Source organism: Rattus norvegicus, chromosome 16 (assembly GCF_021556685.1).
Source record: "Rattus norvegicus strain SHRSP/BbbUtx chromosome 16, alternate assembly SHRSP_T2T, whole genome shotgun sequence".
Classification (NCBI taxonomy): Eukaryota; Metazoa; Chordata; class Mammalia; order Rodentia; family Muridae; genus Rattus; species Rattus norvegicus.
In genome coordinates, this window is record NC_141549.1 from 47,366,250 (window position 1) to 47,389,435 (window position 23,186).

The 23,186-nt window shown below is 37.6% G+C and overlaps 1 protein-coding gene; it reads left to right on the forward strand.

The window, feature by feature from the left end:
• The window catches only part of Erich1 (glutamate-rich 1), a gene marked incomplete at its 5' end in the record, with an annotated part of 52,793,804 nt that overhangs the window by 16,495,690 nt on the left and 36,274,928 nt on the right, over positions 1 to 23,186 (forward strand).

Below are 23,186 nucleotides of genomic sequence, written 5' to 3' on the forward strand. Positions count from 1 at the left end.
CAGCACTACAAAGGATAATAAATGGTAAAGCCCAACATAAGGAGGCAAGCTATACCCTAGAAGAAGCAAGAAACTAATCGTCTTGGCAACAAAACAAAGAGAATGAAAGCACACAAACATAACCTCACATCCAAATATGAATATAACGGGAAGCAATAATCACTATTCCTTAATATCTCTCAATATCAATGGCCTCAACGCCCCAATAAAAAGACATAGATTAACAAACTGGATACGCAACGAGGACCCTGCATTCTGCTGCCTACAGGAAACACACCTCAGAGACAAAGACAGACACTACCTCAGAGTGAAAGGCTGGAAAACAACTTTCCAAGCAAATGGTCAGAAAGCAAGCTGGAGTAGCCATTCTAATATCAAATAAAATCAATTTCCAACTAAAAGTCATCAAAAAAGATAAGGAAGGACACTTCATATTCATCAAAGGAAAAATCAACCAAGATGAACTCTCAATCCTAAATATCTATGCCCCAAATACAAGGGCACCTACATACGTAAAAGAAACCTTACTAAAGCTCAAAACACACATTGCACCTCACACAATAATAGTGGGAGATTTCAACACCCCACTCTCATCAATGGACAGATCATGGAAACAGAAATTAAACAGTGATGTAGACAGACTAAGAGAAGTCATGAGCCAAATGGACTTAACGGATATTTATAGAACATTCTATCCTAAAGCAAAAGGATATACCTTCTCAGCTCCTCATGGTACTTTCTCCAAAATTGACCATATAATTGGTCAAAAAACGGGACTCAACAGGTACAGAAAGATAGAAATAATCCCATGCGTGCTATCGGACCACCACGGCCTAAAACTGGTCTTCAATAACAATAAGGGAAGAATGCCCACATATACGTGGAAATTGAACAATGCTCTACTCAATGATAACCTGGTCAAGGAAGAAATAAAGAAAGAAATTAAAAACTTTTTAGAATTTAATGAAAATGAAGATACAACATACTCAAACTTATGGGACACAATGAAAGCTGTACTAAGAGGAAAACTCATAGCGCTGAGTGCCTGCAGAAAGAAACAGGAAAGAGCATATGTCAGCAGCTTGACAGCACACCTAAAAGCTCTAGAACAAAAAGAAGCAAATACACCCAGGAGGAGTAGAAGGCAGGAAATAATCAAACTCAGAGCTGAAATCAACCAAGTAGAAACAAAAAGGACCATAGAAAGAATCAACAGAACCAAAAGTTGGTTCTTTGAGAAAATCAACAAGATAGATAAACCCTTAGCCAGACTAACGAGAGGACACAGAGAGTGTGTCCAAATTGACAAAATCAGAAATGAAAAGGGAGACATAACTATAGATTCAGAGGAAATTCAAAAAATCATCAGATCTTACTATAAAAACCTATATTCAACAAAATTTGAAAATCTTCAGGAAATGGACAATTTCCTAGACAGATACCAGGTATCGAAGTTAAATCAGGAACAGATAAACCAGTTAAACAACCCCATAACTCCTAAGGAAATAGAAGCAGTCATTAAAGGTCTCCCAACCAAAAAGAGCCCAGGTCCAGACGGGTTTAGTGCAGAATTCTATCAAACCTTCATAGAAGACCTCATACCAATATTATCCAAACTATTCCACAAAATTGAAACAGATGGAGCCCTACCGAATTCCTTCTACGAAGCCACAATTACTCTTATACCTAAACCACACAAAGACACAACAAAGAAAGAGAACTTCAGACCAATTTCCCTTATGAATATCGACGCAAAAATACTCAATAAAATTCTGGCAAACCGAATTCAAGAGCACATCAAAACAATCATCCACCATGATCAAGTAGGCTTCATCCCAGGCATGCAGGGAAAACCATCAACGTGATCCATTATATAAACAAACTGAAAGAACAGAACCACATGATCATTTCATTAGATGCTGAGAAAGCATTTGACAAAATTCAACACCCCTTCATGATAAAAGTCCTGGAAAGAATAGGAATTCAAGGCCCATACCTAAACATAGTAAAAGCCATATACAGCAAACCAGTTGCTAACATTAAACTAAATGGAGAGAAACTTGAAGCAATCCCACTAAAATCAGGGACTAGACAAGGCTGCCCACTCTCTCCCTACTTATTCAATATAGTTCTTGAAGTTCTAGCCAGAGCAATCAGACAACAAAAGGAGATCAAAGGGATACAGATCGGAAAAGAAGAGGTCAAAATATCACTATTTGCAGATGACATGATAGTATATTTAAGTGATCCCAAAAGTTCCACCAGAGAACTACTAAAGCTGATAAACAACTTCAGCAAAGTGGCTGGGTATAAAATTAACTCAAATAAATCAGTTGCCTTCCTCTATACAAAAGAGAAACAAGCCGAGAAAGAAATTAGGGAAACGACACCCTTCATAATAGACCCAAATAATATAAAGTACCTCGGTGTGACTTTAACCAAGCAAGTAAAAGATCTGTACAATAAGAACTTCAAGACACTGAGGAAAGAAATTGAAGAAGACCTCAGAAGATGGAAAGATCTCCCATGCTCATGGATTGGCAGGATTAATATAGTAAAAATGGCCATTTTACCAAAAGCAATCTACAGATTCAATGCAATCCCCATCAAAATACCAATCCAATTCTTCAAAGAGTTAGACAGAACAATTTGCAAATTCATCTGGAATAACAAAAAACCCAGGATAGCTAAAGCTATCCTCAACAATAAAAGGACTTCAGGGGGAATCACTATCCCTGAACTCAAGCAGTATTACAGAGCAATAGTGATAAAAACTGCATGGTATTGGTACAGAGACAGACAGATAGACCAATGGAATAGAATTGAAGACCCAGAAATGAACCCACACACCTATGGTCACTTGATTTTTGACAAAGGAGCCAAAACCATCCAATGGAAAAAAGATAGCATTTTCAGCAAATGGTGCTGGTTCAACTGGAGGGCAACATGTAGAAGAATGCAGATCGATCCATGCTTATCACCCTGTACAAAGCTTAAGTCCAAGTGGATCAAGGACCTCCACATCAAACCAGACACACTCAAACTAATAGAAGAAAAACTAGGGAAGCATCTGGAACACATGGGCACTGGAAAAAATTTCCTGAACAAAACACCAATGGCTTATGCTCTAAGATCAAGAATCGACAAATGGGATCTCATAAAACTGCAAAGCTTCTGTAAGGCAAAGGACACTGTGGTTAGGACAAAACGGCAACCAACAGATTGGGAAAAGATCTTTACCAATCCTACAACAGATAGAGGCCTTATATCCAAAATATACAAAGAACTCAAGAAGTTAGACCGCAGGGAAACAAATAACCCTATTAAAAAATGGGGTTCAGAGCTAAACAAAGAATTCACAGCTGAGGAATGCCAAATGGCTGAGAAACACCTAAAGAAATGTTCAACATCTTTAGTCATAAGGGAAATGCAAATCAAAACAACCCTGAGATTTCACCTCACACCAGTGCGATTGGCTAAGATCAAAAACTCAGGTGACTGCAGATGCTGGCGAGGATGTGGAGAAAGAGGAATACTCCTCCATTGTTGGTGGGATTGCAGACTGGTAAAACCATTCTGGAAATCAGTCTGGCGGTTCCTCAGAAAATTGGACATTGAACTGCCTGAGGATCCAGCTATACCTCTCTTGGGCATATACCCAAAAGATGCCTCAACATATAAAAGAGACACTTGCTCCACTATGTTCATCGCAGCCTTATTTATAATAGCCAGAAATTGGAAAGAACCCAGATGCCCTTCAACAGAGGAATGGATACAGAAAATGTGGTACATCTACACAATGGAATATTACTCAGCTATCAAAAACAACGAGTTTATGAAATTCGTAGGCAAATGGTTGGAACTGGAAAATATCATCCTGAGTGAGCTAACCCAATCACAGAAAGACATACATTGTATGCACTCATTGATAAGTGGCTATTAGCCCAAATGCTTGAATTACCCTAGATCCCTAGAACAAACGAAACTCAAGACGGATGATCAAAATGTGAATGCTTCACTCCTTCTTTAAATGAGGAAAAAGAATACCCTTGGCAGGGAAGGGAGAGGCAAAGATTAAAACAGAGACTGAAGGAACACCCATTCAGAGCCTGCCCCACATGTGGCCCATACATATACAGCCACCCAATTAGACAAGATGGATGAAGCAAAGAAGTGCAGACCGACAGGAGCCGGATGTAGATCGCTCCTGAGAGACACAGCCAGAATACAGCAAATATAGAGGCGAATGCCAGCAGCAAACCACTGAACTGAGAATAGGTCCCCTATTGAAGGAATCAGAGAAAGAACTGGAAGAGCTTGAAGGGACTCGAGACCCCAAAAGTACAACAATGCCAAACAACAAGAGCTTCCAGGGACTAAGCCACTACCTAAAGACTATACATGGACTGACCCTGGACTCTGACCCCATAGGTAGCAATGAATATCCTAGTAAGAGCACCAGTAGAAGGGGAAGCCCTGGGTCCTGCTAAGACTGAACCCCCAGTGAACTAGTCTATGGGGGCAGGGCGGCAATGGGGGGAGGGTTGGGAGGGGAACACCCATAAGGAAGGGGAGGGGGGAGGGGGATGTTTGCCCAGAAACCGGGAAAGGGAATAACACTCGAAATGTATATAAGAAATACTCAAGTTAATAAAAAAAAATTAAAAAAAAGAAATTATAACTTGAATTTTGTGTTAATTATAAAAATTTCTATCAATGTAATATCAAGGCTATAAAATAATTTGCTTAAGGCTAAATTTAATAATCCATCTCAAATATTTAATTTCTTATAATAGTCTATACTCCCTTTTCTCTTCAACCCCCTTCCTTTTACCTAGGAAAGAAGAATAAAGAAGACAAAAGAAAAAACAGAAATCCTCAAGTCTAAGCTCTCTCTTTAGTATTCTCCTTGTTCAAAATTACGACCATTTCCAAATTATTTGTTAAAATGGCAACCTATCTCTAATGTACAAAACAACCATAACCAAACACTCAAACCTAAGGAATACAGATGCCAATTCTCCAATTCTCCATGGCTTTTTCCTGCTGAATAGGGACAATGAAAAAAATGTGTGTGTGTGTGTATGTGTGTGTGGTCTGTCTGTCTGTCTGTGTGTGTGTGTGTGTGTGTGTGAAAGACATAGGGAGGGGTAGGAAAATTGGAAAAATTGGTTAGAATTAAGAAAGCTAGCCTTAGCATCTGTTATCCAATCTCTGTATGCTTAGAATTTTCAGGACTTGACAGAAGTTTGACTGGATCTGTCTGAAAGGTGAAAGGCTGGATGAACTGAGGTCATTGGGAATCACCAGCTATTCTTGAAGCTCTTCTGAAAGCAAGTCTCTGGAAACAGCTTCAGGAAGCAGGGAGCTGGAACAGCAGGTCATTTCAGCATCCCCGAGGATAAATCTTGTCAGAGCTATACATTCTCCAATATATAAATCTTATAACCAAAATTTTAGTACTATTTATATTTTCATATGGATTGTGCAAGGTACACAGATACGTTAAGGATGAAATTTTGCTCCTTGTTTGAGCAGGTGAAAGACAGCTATCTTTTTTATGAGTTAATTTGATCAATAGCCAACTGTAAGAAATCATTTATGCCATGTGAAGCGTGGCATGATGAATCTTCAGGATTTCATAACCAACAAAATACATTGTTTAATTTAAGCAGAGGTTTTGACTGGTGACATTGTCTAAGCATGTTACAGAGCTATTCCCATGTGGAGGAGCCAGCAAATCATTTTACTAATCCTGTTTGCTCTTCTCGAATTGTTTTATCTGTCTGGAGTCAAGACCTTTAGGGGGACTTCTATCATATGTGATCTATATCACTTTGGAAGGCCTTAAAAGCCTTTTCTTCTTTTCTTTTAACATAAATACAGAGCCTCTTTCCCATGTCCTTGGTCCAGCAGCCCAACATCATCAAAGGTATGGATTGATTCAAATCAGCAGCCTCTTTCTCTTCAGGCCTGTTCAGGCCTCTCTCACAGAGGATTTTTATTATCATTAGAGCCACAGTTTTAATCACCTGCATTTTGATAATTAAAATAATTTCAATCAATTAAAGAAATCTAAGCAGTTATTAGCAGTTGAGACAGTGTTCTTTCCCCATCTTCTGCCTCGTCCTTACATGAAAGAAAAGCCTAAATTTCTATTCCCTGTCTGAGATAAGGTTTTTCTCCCTCCCACCTCTTGATCTACATGATATCAAAGACTTTAATTTATTTATTTATCTGTGTATGCATAAATTCTTCCTTCTGTGGCTGTACTTATTTCTCAATGTTTTATACTGGAATAAATTGGTTTCATTTTACCAGAGTGTTTCATATTGTAAAATATGATAAATGCTCACTTATTACATATTCATATGCTATCATCCCTTTTTTGACATGATAGATTATGTACTCTATCTATCTATCTATCTATCTATCTATCTATCTATCTATATCCTTTTTCAAGAAAGTGTTTCTTTGTGTTGCCCTGGCTGTCTTGCAATTTGCTTTGTAGATCAGACTGTCAAATTCAGAGAGATCAACATGCTTTTGTCATCTGAGTACTAGGATTAAAATTATGCAATACCATGCCCAGCTTGTTTTCTTTCTCTTTGAAATTACCTTTTTACTAGAGTATTTTATCACAACAACAGAAAATAGCTAATTATCCACAGAAATGTTAAACAAATGTAATATCAAAGTAACTTATAAAACATTCAATTTCCTCAACTTTTAATTTATATTCCATATATCTGAATTCTTGATGGGCAATTTTGTATCCTACTATACTAATGGTAGAGAATCTCCCCATAAGTGTTACCAATAACTTTACATAAAACTGTACTTGGGCATACATTTGAATTGGAAAATAATGGGAAGTATTTTATATGGTATTTCTCTTCTTAACTAGTATTATATATGTGCAATAGGCTGGAAATATCAGTAATTGTTAAACTTGTAGCAAGAAGATATTAATTTTAGGACAGCCTGGGTTTCAATCTGATATTCTCTTTCAAATCAAATCAATATAAAAAAAAACATATAAGTCAAAGAACAAAAGATTATCTCATTTTTCCCTAAACTTATATATAAGATTCAGAACTTAGAAGCAGGAGAATAAAACAAACCAAATCTAGGAGAAAAATGAGATGTGGTACTTAGAAATGTTATACCTCCAAAGACAGAAAACACAATTATATCACTAAAGATAAAACATAAAACATAATTTCCATATATATGTTAAAAGTGAATTCAGTTATCAATTTTTCAACTCTCTAATCATTTGCATCTTAAAGGAAGCTATGCCACAACATTGTTAATTTTTACATGAAGAACCTTTGATTCCAGCATGGGACAAAGGCAGGCAGATCTTCAAGTTTAAGACAAGTCCAGTATACAGATTAAGGCCCAGGACAGCCAACAATAAAAACACAAAAAAAACATTGTTTCAGAAACACACACACATACACACAGAGAGGTAGGGTAAGACAGAGAGAGAGAGAGAGAGAGAGAGAGAGAGAGAGAAGACAGAGAGAGTCATTCGTGACCTGGTTTTCATTTAAACATACAGAGCTGTATGCAGAAATGCTTAGAATTCTTCTAAAACTCATCTTCTAACCAAATAATATATCTCAGTAATACAGTTTGCAAAATGAATATCATATAATCTATAATATAACAGCATAATAACGAAGGACAATTAATAAGGATTGTGACTATCATCCTAATATGAAAATAATGATGCTAGTAGTAATAAAACATTCTCATGAAGAAATTCCTTATTAACTTATATAAAAGGCCTTACCTTCTCCCACCTACTTAATCTATTTGCAAAGTTTAATTAGCACTCAGTGTCTGACAATAATATACTAGCTGATAACTATCAGTAGAAATATAAATAAGAGGAAATAATTGGGCTTCTTTCTCACTAATTTACTTCTTATCCTTTCCTTAAATATTGGCAAGGTGTGTGATTACATTTAAAAAAAAAAGGAGAGCGAGAAAGAAAGAAATGACTGTAAAAGAGTGGCTGATGGTTTTGTGGGAGAAAAGGTTAAATTTAACATTGGCCTTCCTACTTTTATTTTAATTATGATTTTTAACAGAACAATGACAGTGTATCCCAAAGTTCTACCTACTACTGATTTTTTTCCAATAATTTGCCAAGAAAAACAGTGTGCTAAACTTAGTGAGATTGTCAGTTTTTGTAATAAAGTTATTCTGTATGAACTTTAGCTCGGAGTATAGGCTACTTTAGGAGATAAAACTAAATAGCTTTAATTATTTTTAGCTATCAATATTTATTACCAGTTGAAATGCTTTGATCTTATTTTATTTCAAGATAGCATTCTCACAAAAATTCAACAGATGAAACAACACACACACACACACACATACACACAAACACTGAAGTTAAGCTTAAAATAGAAAAATCAATGGATTTTTAAATTTAAGGAGTAAACAATGATAATGTTAGAGGTGCATTTCAAGCAATCAATATTATGAGTAATTAGCCTGAGTATGCTTTTATTTGTTATGGACTTTCCAAATAAAAATATACTTCTGAAAATTCATCTTTGAATTAACATGTGTCAGTGTACTAGTATTTCTCTGTCAAAGGTTGTAAAACATTTTTCAAATGCTTGTACCTTAATTATTAATACTTGTTCAGGAAACCTAATGTGGAGACTGTATGGATACACAATGGTTAGATTAATGATAAAATTGATACAGGTATGACTTTTTTCTTTAAATTTAATATTTTTAAACTTTGTAGAGGCAGGTATTTCAATTCCTGTATCTCTGTCTTTCTCCGTGTCTCCTCTTCCACTCTGACTTCTCTTTAGTCTTTGTCTGCCTCTTCATTACTGTTTCTTTTATTAATTTGTTAATCCTTTGTATTCCTTTTACTTTTTATTTTATGTATATTAATAGTTTGCCTGAATGTACATCTGTATTATTTGTGAATGGATGATGCCTGCCAACGCAAGGGGAGGCCTCCAATACTCAATACCTAGAGTCCCACACAGTTGTGAGTTGTCATAAGAATGATAGTAATCGAATCTAGGACCTGAGTAAGAGAAGCTAGATTTCTCAACCACAGACTGGGTCTTCAGTCTATTTGACTTTGTTTCTAATATAGTGGCAAGTGTTTAATCTCACTTATTCTTAGCACCTTAAGCAGTCATAGGTCTCTCTACATTTGCTGATTTTGTGCCTTTCCTTAAAAAGTGAGGCTTTGCAGATTGAGGTTGAAAGGGGTTTTATTGTCTATTGATATAAACATAAGTATTTAGAAGGTAGTTTGACAATATACTAATTTTAGCCACCTAATAGATTGAAGTGCACATTGAGAAATCAGATCTGTGGTTCAGAACCCATCTTAGTGAACCTAAGGTAGAATTCAAGTTAACTGACAGGTCAGTACCCAGCACCAGTTTCCAGGTTATTCTCCAACCGGTCTGCACCTGCAGTTTACAAAGCTATCCCTGACACTTCACTTCCTAACAACCACCAATCAGGAAAAACACAAAAGTTAAGTTTATGGTTTGGTTCTCAGCACCAGCCAATTATGTTATAGGTAATAATGAACCCCCAATCAGATACATGCCAGACTAGATACCCCTTTTTGTCTCTATAAATGTTTACCTGGAACTCCTATGTCTGAAAGGGTGGTACAGCCTAAGTGTGAGCTTGAATAAAGAGAACTTAATGTTACTGCCTTGGATTCAGCTCCTTGGTGGTCTTTTGGGGATAAATGAATGCTTTGTGGCACAATAACATTTATGACCTATAATCTTTCTGCATCAAAGTCTTTTGAGTGATTTACAGTAACAGATATAGATTTTTCTTCTGTGAATAAAACTAAGAATCTAATCAGAAAACTACTGGTTTAGTGCTGTCTAGCAAGGTGGTACTGTACTTTATAGTGCATATATTCATTTAAGACCATAGATCATACCCATATTGGTCATAAAGCCCAAAACAGAGTTCTCCATGCTAGAGGTCCTGAGGGTTTAACCAATAAACTTCCCTTCCAAGACATAATCTCTACTGTATCCTGAGAAGTTGGTACACTTCCATTTTTCATGATGAACCGTCAGTAAAGAGCATGGATAAATATGGACTCTTTCATCAAGGTCAGCTGCGGAGAGCATGGAGAAAGCCCTTGCCTACAGAGCTACAATTTACATCTCCCAGAGAAGGTCTTTTTGCACTAGACCCTAGGGACTAGAGAACTGTCCCTAAGGAAAGAACAATAACCAATAATGAGATAAGTCAGTGCCCCCCACCTCCCCAGCCCCAGTTTGTAGTCATCATCAGTCCATGGGCCTCTGACTGTACACCCAACTCCTTGCAATTCAGTGTCACATAGATGTCTAGGAGTTTGGGAACCACCATCCTGGCCTCGTCACAGGCCTGTGAACTCCCTCATTTTTTCCCTGAATTCTCTGCATGGATTTTTAGCAGTGAATAGATGCCTGAGAGTCAGGGAATACCAGCTTCAACTTTTTACATCTTAGACTGCATTTTCCCACTCCCTGGGCAGTGCTCAACACTTCATCAAACATGTGGGATAAGCACAGTTAGCTCCTCATGTTTCTCCTCCCCAACGGTAGTGCCCACCACCCCAGCAGTGGGACAGAAAGTAAACTTACACATCACTTATAAGTCAAAGCTAAGAGAGCTAAGAATTCCTAGTCTTTGCTCCATTTTTTCCCTGAATTTTCTTTAGACAGGAATAATTCTGGGTAAAGAAAGGGCTATCCAGAGACTGCCCCACCTAGGGCTCCAACCCACCTGCAGACACCAAACTTCAAAACATTTTCCAAATTCCTCCCATAAAATGTGTAACTAAGTAAGATTTGTTAATTGTTGCATGCTTCTAGTTATTTCTAGATTCTTTATAATGCCTTAGTCAAAGCAAGTATGATATATTTGGTTATATTGTACCTCTAGAAAGTTTCAGGTCTATCATTCCTTTACATAAATAATGATGAAAAGGAAGGTTATATGATAATTAACTATGATGGTTGATGATAGATGATAAAGGATGGATTGATAGATTAAATAGGTAGATGATAGGTATACAGTTAATAGAAATATTTCATCTTTCACTGACTAAAATCACTGAAAAGAATCTTACCATTTATTTGTCCATTTCTATAGGTAAGTACAGAGAACCTTCAGACTGGGAGCAGAATTAAGGGCTGTATATAGTCTGTGTATTGTAACATCTGATTGCAATCTTGTATGCTTACAAGAGTCCAAAATGTTACTCTCTCCCTGTGAATTACCTCTGCTTCAGAAGTAAAGAAAATCCAAGACCTACAGCAACATATATATGTTTCTCAAATTAGAGATACAGTGATAATTATACTCTATGTCATAGCGGGGGCAGGGAGAGAATCTAACATGTGAATAGTGGAAGGGAAGTTAATAGTATTAAATATTTGGCTAAAACATAAATTATTTGTTTTATTTTTGTCAAGATGACAAACTAAATCAGAAAAAATATTAAAGGCACAATGAGGTATATATTTAAATCCACTAGATTATATTCTATTTACAAAACTGAATATGATATATGTTAATTAAGATGTATGGCTACTTGAACTCTCATCAAGATTGGTAAGAGTGGAAAATGGTACAATCACTTTGGAAACTAATCAACCAACTTCTCTAGATGTTAAACATTCAGTTATACTATAATTTAGTAATTATATTCCCAAGTATTGCTTAACATAACAAAAACATATGTATATAAGCAGACTTGTTAGGAACATATGAACACAAGAGATTTTGTGGGTATATGGTACAATGGAACAAAACCTTCCTTATACTTTGTTACAGAGAATGTCCCAGTAATTAAATCTAAACAGAACTGTTTTGGAAACTGCAACATTCAACTCCATGTTAAAATCCAGTATCATGCCTTCTAGCTTTGATATTATAAATCATTGGAATACAAATGGTCAGAAATAAAAGGCTGAATAACCTATCATTGATAAACCTTATGTTGTGAGAAACCTTCTGTTATAGCATTTGATGATAATCATAGAAGTAAATTTCATAATAATAACTTTTCAAGGAAATAGATTGAAAAGATGTATAGCTATTTGAGGGAATAGATTGGAAGAAACAGGAGTTGGAGGCCAGAGAGTAGCTGGAGTTTGTGGTTAAACTAAATAATGAGGTGGCAGGAGTAATTAAGTGTGTGATTCTTCTTAAATAAGTGGGATAAAGCAGGAGCATTTATGAGAATATTTGAATAAAACTTTCTGAGTATATACAATTGTGTAATAAACATAAACATTTTATTTCTCAACTTATGTATCTGAAATTTATGCATACATTTAAATGGTAAAAAGGCAAGGTTCATTGAGGAGTATACAGCTTTCACTAATAAATATTTCTGAAAACTGTATCCCTTATGTGAAAAAAGACCTTTACAATAATTGATTTCTCCTAAGCATATAAATCATGTAGTAAAATCCTCCAGCCAATATCATTCCTAATAAGGACTCTTTTGCCTTTTCTATTAGAAAACCAAATATAATAGTTATTATTAAGGTTATAGTTTAGCTGTCAATGGAACTTCTGATTGCATTTAAAAGAATAAGCATGAAGGAAGGTGTTATCATGAGTTTCACAAATTTGATCAAACAAACAAAAAATATAGACTCAATAAGTGTGCTTGAAATTAGGTAGGAAATATTATCATGTAATTGACAGCTTATAGTGTAGAAAGATTGCCTGAGAATCTGACATGAAGTATTTCTTGCTATGCTAAGATGATAAATCTCTGCTTTGCTTATCTACACAGGTTTCTGTAAAGATTGCTGTGTCACTAGCAGAACGCCAGCAAATTAGGATTTAGCTATCTTTTAATTGAGTAATCCTTAATTGATACAAAATATGAAATGAATGAGATGCATTTACGACTTTCTTAGGTATTGAGGTTTTATTTTTTTGTAATTGTTTACATCAAGAATATCTAATCTTGTGGGAGTATCCAGCCAATATCTGATGTGACTTAAAACTCACTACGAGAGATGGAACCCAGACACTATGTATGCTGCTTGGGTGACCAGGAACCTGAAACCAGATATCACTGGGAACTGAGGTAAAACCAAATCTTACTCTTTTAAATGAGTGTAGCAATTAATTTACTCCTGATGTCATTCTGCTATGATTATGGCAGCTGTACTCAGAGATCAGTTCCTTGCAATGTCTTCAGAGAAGCTTCCCCCGCCACAGATAGGAACAAATGCAGAGTGTAAGAGACATTGTAACAATTAGAACTATGTGAGAGCCTCATCAAAACCCTCCTCTCAGGGCCCAGATAGCCCCTCACAGAAGGAGGTGAAACTTCAAAGGCCAGAGGGGATAGAGGACAGCAGGGAAACAAGAACTTGTAAACACACTAGTACCCAAGCACATTCGAAATCACAGTATGCACAGGGGCTGTGGGGTCTGCACTAGATTTGTTCTGAGAGCTGAATGGAGCAACAGGCACATATCACCTTCAGTAATACTGGAGCCATCTTCAATTAATAACCACTTGTCAGCAAATACTTAGTTATCTCCAAGGACTCTCTGGAGAAACAAACTGCTTACTTACTTACTTACTTATTTATTTATTTATTTATTTATTTATTTATTTATTTATTTATTTATTTGTATTAGATATATTTCTTTACTTAGATTTCAAATGTTATTCCCCTTCCCGGTTCCCTGTCCATAAGCCCCCATTCCCTCCTCTCCCCCTCCCCCATATGAGTATTCCCGCCATACATCCCCCTTACTGCCTCCCCTATACCCCATATGAGTATTCCCGCCATACATCCCCCTTACTGCCTCCCCTATACTCCTGCAAGGTTCAACCTTGGCAGGACCAAGGGCTTCGCCTTCCACTGGTGCCCCAACAGGCTATTCTCTGCTACATATGCAGTTGGAGCCCTGGGTCAGTCTATGTATAGTCTTTCGGTAGAGGTTTAATCCCTGTAAGCTCTGGTTGGTTGGCATTGCTGTTTTTATGGATTGCAAGCTCCTTCAACTCTTTCAATACTTCCTCTAATTCCCGGAATGGGGTCCTGTTCTCAGTTCAGTGGTTTGTTGCTGGAAACAAACTCCTCTTAGGTGTAGGTTGCATGCCCAGAAATAGATTGCCGGCACAAGACAAACTCAATGGCATCTTTGGAAGCTCTTTAGTAACGATGTTGTGTCAGGACGTTTTTATTTCATTATAATTTCATCTTTCTTATTTATTTATTTATTTATTTATTTATTTATTTATTTTCCCCTTTTTTCTTTGTTTGACTCTGTATGACTTGTGTTTTTATGTGAACAATTGGGTCTCTGATTTTGTTCTATTCAGATGATTTTTTTATTTTATCATATATTTAATTTTATTGCTATTCTTTAGACACCACTTTCTTTCCTAATGAGAGAGATTAAGGGAGCAGATCCAGACGGAAGGAAATTTTTCAATAAAAGAAAAATGCAAAAAAATGTATGTTGTCGGAAACAGTGCAACTTCATTTAGTAAATGTTGATAAATGTACAGTAAGGACATTTGATTTTATCTTGAATACACCAGGCCTCCAGAATGCTAACTCTGTATGCTGAGTTTCCTTATTCCCCTCCTTTTTTTACTGATAATAAAAATTTGCACTAAACAATTATAGATTATAAATTTGATATGTAGTTGAAAAAGCAAACCATTGCTTTTCTTGTCAAAAGTTTTGTACAGAGCAATTTAAGTTTAAAGGAACTTTTACAGTGTCTAGTGCTAATGGTATGTAGCAGAGACACCATTTAGAAAATGAATAAAATTAAGCCAATGGGATATATCAATAGCAAGCCCTCTTCAAGATATCTGGGTCAATCATAGAAAAATCCAAAAGGGTGCTACAGAGAAAATCAGATTTTATCATGAGACCAAGCCAGATTGAAAAGTGACTCACTTTGTTCATGGGTGAGAATTTATTCAAGTTATAAACATAATATTCAATATTTTGAAAACATTAAAATGCTCAATATTTTTATAATAAAATAATGTTGCTACTAATTATTACTAATTACCTCAACTTTTAAAAGGAAAATACGGTAAGTTTGACTTTTACCTAATTATACTATAATTGCATTAAAGTACCTTTAGACCCAGAACAAACACAAAGACTATAAAAGAAACAGGGCACTCGGGATAAAGCCATCAGAATTTGATTGTGCTATAAAATAATTAGTAAAGAGAAAAAACATAATTGTTTAATAGTATTATGCAAATCAGCTTAATACATAGAGATTAAAAAAGAGCCCAGAATTCCGCCTCCCAGAACTTAATATTGTTTTCTTCTTGTTGTTATTTATAAAAATTAGAAAACATAATGTGTTTAACTCAAATTATTTTAGGTAGTAATGGGCTATGCAGCTCAGAGCTAGAGCACTTGCCTTGGGTAGATGAAGTTCTGAGTTTCATTTGTCAACATTGCCTTCAAATTAATAAATGACAAAGTAGTAGAAGAGGAGGAGGAGGAGGAGGAGGAGGAGGAGGAGGAGGAGGAAGAGGAGGAGGAAATGGATTTCAAACAACTTTGAAATTTCCTCAATGAGCAGTTCTTTTGTGTGTCTTGTTATTTTAAATACTGCCATCCTTCCTCATTCCACATGCTTGAATGTCTTAGAAATTTTAATTTATTTTGAAGATATGTTCTATTTTTTTCTTTTTTCACTGTGCAAGCAGTTTATTTTTATTTTACTTTTATTTATTATTATTTGTTATTGGATAGTTTCATTTCAAATGTTACCCCCTTTCCTGGTTTCCCCTCTTAAACCCCTTCTCCCATCCCCCTCTCCCTGCTTCTATGAGGAAGCTTCCATTCCCACCTCAACACACTGGCATTACCCTACCCTGAGGAAATGAGCCTTCACAGTACAACTAGACCCCCACAGAGTTCCCAAGGACTAAAGCACCAACCAAAGAGTACACATGAGAGGATCCATGACTCCAGTTGCATATGTAGCAGAGGATGAAGATATGTTATATTTCTCTACATGTACTAACTAATATCAAAGTATCAGTATTAAATACATTTTCTATTAAAATAATAAAAGTAAAGGGTTTCTTCAATGGCAGGTTTTTTTGTAGAAAACAATATGAATAATATTTGAACAATTTTTAAATTATATGATGTTATTACAATATTTGAAATAATCTACCAACCCTCAATTTAATTTTTATCACTAATTCTGCTGAAGAAAACAGGTTGGAACCTATTTTACATGAAAGGATTTTTGAATCCTATTCATTAGAATCATTAAAGATCTTAAAATCTAGGATTTAAAAGGTTTGAATATTTTCTTTCTCTCACATATATATATATATGTATATATATAAATATATATATATCTTGAAAAATGCATTACAGATAGTTGATGGAAAGATGATAAATGTTTAATTATATAGCTTCATATAGAGACATTGATGCAGATATATACTACATAAACAGGTTTTCATTATTCAGGTTTTTTGTGCTCTATAGATTCATGATAACAGGGAAAGAATTAGTCAAGAATTAGTCATTCCTTCCAGAGAAAAATCACATATTTTAGTCAATGAACCAAATGGTGTGGCTCACAACCCTGGCCAAGAAGGAACCAGAACTTTTGGTGAAATAAAAACTACATATTCTAACCATCTCAGGAATCTGACACAAGACCACAGCATCCAGTAATGATCAAAGGGCCCTTATAAAAATTTCTATTTATAGTATTTTCCTTCCTCCTTAATGATCTCCAGTCACTCTTTATGCAAATTAATCCATCTAATAAAAAGCCAAAATCTCTTTTTGTAGGCTTTCTCTCCATTCTTTTAGCAATAGCTCAACAGACTCAAAGAAGTTAAATAAGAACCTGTTTAGAAAAGGGAACAAAATATTCCTAGCAAGCAGAGGGATGAGGGACCAGGGTGGGAGAAGGGAGACCAAGTAGAATAGAAGGGCAGGATCAGATTTGGGGAGAGACAGGACAGAGACCCAGAGGGCCAGGAGAATGAATGGAAATATCTAGCTGCTGGAAGTGGGGGTTGGAGTGGGAATCTCTAAGAAGTCCCAGACTCCTGGATTGGGAAAGGCTCCCAGGATTCAGTGTGGTGACCTTAACCAAAATGCCCAACAGTGGAGAGTTGGTGTCTGAAGAGAACACCTCCAATATTTAGACAGGGCCCCCAGCGGAGGCATGGGGTCCCCAAACCAGCTTCAAAATTTTTGACACAGAATTGTTCCTCTCTAAAAGACATTGAGACAAAAATGAACTAGAGTCTGAAGGAAAATATGACCAGTGACTAGCTCAACTTGGATCTATCCCACGGGTAGACCTTGAAACTATTACTGATGCTATGCTGTGCTTGCAGATAGGAGCCTAGCATGGCTGTTTTCTAAGACACTCTATTAGCAGCTATCTGAGACAGACAAAGATACTTACAGCTGGCCATTGGGCTGAGGTGAGGGAGTCCTATGGAAGAGTTAGGGGAAGGATTACAGGAGCTGATAAAGATGGCAACCCCATACCTATAGGAAGACCAACAGTGTCAACTAACTTGGAACCATAGTCTAAACTACCCACTAGAGTATATACAAGCTGGTCCTAGGCTCTAGGCAAAAAGTAGCAGAGGACTGCCTTGTCTAGCCTCAAAGAGAGAGGATGCCCCTCATCCTGCAGATACTTCATGTCCCCTGGAAGGGGAATGCTGGAGGGGCACCGTCTCAGAAGCTAATGGGAGGAGGTATGAGGTGAAGAACTCTAGGAGACAGGACCTGGAGGGGAGCTGACATTTGCGATGTAAATAAATAAAATAATTCTTAAAAACAAAACAAAACAAAACTAGAACCTGTTTTTTGCCTCAGTGAAACTCTGGTAGTCTCCAACTTCCATAAACCTTGATTCTGGTGCCAAACCCTGGATACACATGTACAATTCTCTACAAGGACATCTCTTGGATGTGATCATCAAAATATTCTTCAGGTCACAGAATCCTGTCCATTTTCAGCCTCTCCAATCAACACTGATTGGGAATTCTACCTCCACTTTCCTTACTTGCCGATTTTAGTAAATGTTCCTTCCAGGTTACCCTATTTTCCAGAGACTTGCATCCAGCCAAAATTTTGGCTAAATGCCAATGAAAGCCTCTGACCTGAAGATCTATAGAAGTAATCATAACACCTGTCTAATGCTTGGAGATTTCTCTTTCTTGGAGCTGTGATTGGATGCATGCCACTAGAGTCGGGAACTGGCACATCACACACACACACACACACACACACACACACACACACACACAATCTCTTCTCCTCTCTCCTCTCTCTCTCTCTCTCTCTTTCTCTCTCTCTCTCTCTCTCTGTGTTTGTGTGTGTATGTGTATCTGCGTGTCTCTGTCTCTTTGTGTGTTTGTGTCTCTGTGTCTCTGTCTTTACCTCACCTCTTTTCATGTCTTCCCCCAACATTTTGTTTCTTATCATTCTCCCTACTCTCCTCTTTCTTGTGGGCATCATTGCTGTCACTCCATAGTGAAGGAAACACTACAAAGGACAAAAAGGGTGTTTGTCTGTGGGCAGGAAGAGAGAGAGAGAGAGAGAGAGAGAGAGAGAGAGAGAGAGAGACAGAGAGAGAGAGAGACAGAGAGACAGAGACAGAGACAGAGAGAAAGAGAGAGAGAGAGAGAGAGAGAGAGAGAGAGAGAGAGAGCGCACTTTAGCATTTTGCATTGTGTCTTCTCCAAACCAAAAGGTAGAGCTGGTAGATATTACCAAAAAGAAATGGGAAAGTGGGATGTCATTGACTAAAAACTTAGAAGGATACATTTTATCACAATGGGAATATAGGACTGACCACATAGTCCTCGTGTCTAAGGCAAATGTGTTTGTCTCACCTGCACCTGAACTGGGATCCTGACTCTTTTATTTTTTATTGGAAGTATGAAGTTGAGGGTTGAGGTTCCAGGACACCATTAGGTCAGTCTTCAGTTGCCAGGCCCAGAAGATTACCCAAAGTATCCTGTGATGGATTATGCAAAGGGTCTGCCTTATCTTAATTGGCAGGAATGGATAGTCAACATTCCAGTGAATTTTTTGAATTGTGGACACAGCTTTGGTGGTAGGTGAAGGGATGGACACATTTTTACCCAAACTTAGAGGTTTATCTAATGGAAACAGAGTCCTGGTAACACATATTGTGATCCTATCTCTACCTCTTGTTTTGTACTCCAACATATACATAATTCTCATAAAACCTCCTACATTACCTGTTTCTCCTTTTTCTTCAACTTAAGGATGCTTTCTTTTCTATTCCTCTTCACTCTGACTCTTACTTGCATACACTGTCCTTATGCAATGGTTTAGACATAGCCCTCATTTCTATGGCCAATCTCTTTCCACCAACCTCTTAAACGTAACACTTAGCCAGTACCCTCTTACAATATGTGGATAAGTTCCTTCTCTCCTCCACCTCTCTCTTGCTTTCAATTACATATTGCCTCACTCCAAAATGTTCTCAGTTCCAAGACAGGTCCTGTGTCCCTCCCAAAAGATACTAGTATCTTTAGACCAAGTCACTTTCCCTGGGCCGTTTGTAGTATCCTCTTCTTGCCAACTAACTCTAGATGAAAGCAACTCCATCACCCCCTTGTACCTTTTACTACAGTGAGTTACTGTATTGCGAATCTGGATTCCTAACTCTGAACTCCTACTAAAATTCTTTATGATCAAACTAACGGGGGCTCTCCCAAAGTGCTGGACACCCTCTCCAAATGATGACACCTTTCCATTGCTTAGAGGACATGCCTTGGAGAGTGCTAGCCCTATGTGAAATCCTCTCTGAGTCTTGTGTTTGGCTGAAAAAACTTGGATGGCTCTTGGGCTTCATGGCTAGATGAAAGGTCTAAAATTAACCCCTGTAACCTATCTTTCTAATCAGCTTAAGATATCCATAAAAGTGGACAATCCTACCTATAGGCCTGAACTTCAGCAATCTTTCTGGCACAAGAAGTCCAAAAACTTATATTTGGGCAGAAACATACTATTTCCTTCATTGTCTAAAGTATCTCCTTTGAACCTATGTTTGTCTACTTTTACCATTTGTAAGATATTTCTTTTCCCCATCCCCTCCATTAAAAACCTCCTGCCCACTGGTGTAGCTACCCTATTACTCTTCCATACTCAGCTTTCCCATTCATGCCTAGAGACTCTACAGGAACTGGTGTACCATAATTCCCAAAGTACATTAACTCTAATACCAAATTCAGATTACACCAAGTACATTGAGGGGAGCTCTTTTGCCATACCCACAGGAAACTTCGATAGACAGCTATGAAACATCAGCCAATGGAAAGTCATTAAAATTGGTCCACTTCCCTTAGGGAATCACACCACACATGGACGAATTGGTAGCCCATAACAAGACCCTGACCTGTCTAAGGATAAGACAATCAACCTCTAGAAAGAATCTAAGTATGCTTTTCACATTTTCCACCACCTTGTTATACATTAAATGGAAGATGCCTTTTATAAGCCAAAAGAATACCCACTGATTTACCTTAATTGGTTATTTTTATTTATTTACATTTCCAATGTTATCCTCTTTTCCGGTTTCCCCTTCATAAACACTTTATCCCATCTCAATGTTTCTGTGAAATTCTATCCAACCATGCACCCGTCCACTCCCACCTCACATATGACCCCTAGCATTCCCGACACTGGGGCATTGAGCCTTCACAGGAACAAGGGCCTCCCCTCCCCTTAAGGCCAGATAAGGCTAATCTGTGCTACATATGCAGCTGGAGCCATGAGTCCATCCATGTGTATTCTTTCTTGGTGGTTTAATCCTTGGGAGCTCTGGGGGGCAGGAGGGTATGGTTAATTGATATTTTTGTTCTTTCAATGGGGTTACAAACCCCTTCAACTCCTTCAGTCCTTCCCCTAACTCCTCCATTGAGTTTCCAGTATAACAAGCATCTACATCTGTATTGGTCAGACTCTGGCAGAGCCTCACAATAGACAGATATATCAGGCTCCTGTCAGCAAGCATTTTTGACATCAGCAGTAGTGTCTGGATTTGGTGTCTGCATATGGTATGGATCCCCATGTGGGGCAGTCTCTGAATGGCCTTTCCCTTTAGTCTCTGCTCCACACTTTGTTGCCATATTTCCTTTACACAGGAGCAATTCTGGGTTAAATTTTTTGAGACTGGTATGTGGCCCATTCCTCAATCATGAGCTGTGTCTAATATCTGGATATGGTTTCTACAGGTTCTTTCTCCCTTTTGCTGTGTATTTCAGCTAATGTCATCCCCATGTGATCCTGGGAGGCTCTTGCATTCCTGGTATATGGGACTTTCTGGTGGTTACTCCCAGTTCCCCATCCCCCACTGCTACACACCTCTGTTCAATTTCTTGGTCCTCTGTATATCTGTGCTGTCTTCTCCGATATCTGATCCTGCACTCTTTTTTCTCTCCTCCTCCTCTTTCTCCAAAGTCCCTCCCACCCTTTACTTCCTGTTATTATTTTGTTCTTCCTTCAAAGTAAGACTGAAGCATCCACACTTTTGCCTTCTCTCATCTTAAGCTCCACGTGGTCTGTGAGTTGTATCCTGGGTATTCCAAGGTTTTGTCTAATGTCCACCTTGCAATGAGTACATACTATGTATTTTCTTTTGTGACTGGGTTACCTCACTCAGGGTGATATTTTCTAGTTCCATACATTTGCCTAAGAATTTCATAAAGTCATTGATTTTAATAGCTGAATAGTACTCAATTGTGTAAATATATCACATTTTCTATATCCATTCCTCTGTTGAGGGACATATGGGTTGTTTCTAGTTTCAGACTATTACAAATAAGGCTGCTATGAACATAATGGACCATGTGTCCTTGTTACATGTTGGAACACCTTTTGGGTATAGCTTGTTACTCAGGTAGTACTATGTCCAATTTTCTGAGGAATGGCCATACTGATTTCCAGAGTTATCCACTCATTCCTATATTGCCTGATACTTCTTAACCGCCTACAAAGACAGCTGCTGCCTACTACTGAGGACATCAACCCCTCAAAGAAGAGGGAGCTCATAGAAACCTTTCTGCTGAGAAGAGGGCTCTAGAATCTCATCTAACTAGTCTGCAACATGACTTTCAAAGCCTTTCATTCTTTTCCTCTTCCTGGATGATTAATCTCTCGTGTTACTCGTCTCACGTTCAATAACTATAACAATGGTGAACTGTTCCTGAGCCTTAGGGCTGGCTGATTGAGGGCAACCTCTATTACCTCTCTGAGGACTCGGTGGTCTCTGTCTTCAGTCACCTCTAAAACTTTGTTTCACATTCAGGCTTGTCCAGTCACCTGCTTCCTTACTCCTCTGCTGTTCCAAACTCAGCTTTCCTCACTTTTTTTCTGAGACAACACAAGCATACATGCTTTGTATGTATCAATTTTTGAAAACTATTTTTAATAATGGTTTAACCTCTCCTCTAGCCCACTACCCAACAGAGGTAGTAGAAAAGAAAAATTATTAGGATATGAGGGAAGTGAACTTATTCAGCAAAAGTTCTTTGGGCGCAAGCTCAATCTTCTTTGATAGTACTTCAGTCTCATAGCAACAACTCAGCAGCTATTGACCAGTCTTGTCAGCAGGCAGATACTGCACACGAACCCACAGCTATAGTCCAGTCCTTTCAACAGGTAGATCCCAGGCACAAACCAAGAAAGAAATTTGTGGAAAAGATTTATTCAGCTTGTACCTTACATTTTATGAGCATCAATGAAAGTCTGGAAAGGAGATCAAGCAGGGCAGAACGATGTGGGCAGGAGCTGATGCAGAGCCATGGAGGACTGCTCTTAGTGGCTTGCTCTCATGACATGTTCATCCTGCTTAGTAACCCAGGAGGACCAGCCCAGAGGTGGAACCACCCCAAATGGTCTACCTTCTCCCCGTCAATTACTAAGACTGGGCTTGCCTACAGCCCAGTCTTATAGAAGCATTTTTCAACTGACATTTTCCTGCTCCTCTGACATAAAACTAGCTGATATATTTCTGTCTTTTATTATATAAAATATCTCTTTTAAGGTAATTTGGAGACTTATTTGGCTATACTACTTGTAGACCTTTTTCTTTAATAACTCTGGGAAAAAGTGAGGTAAATT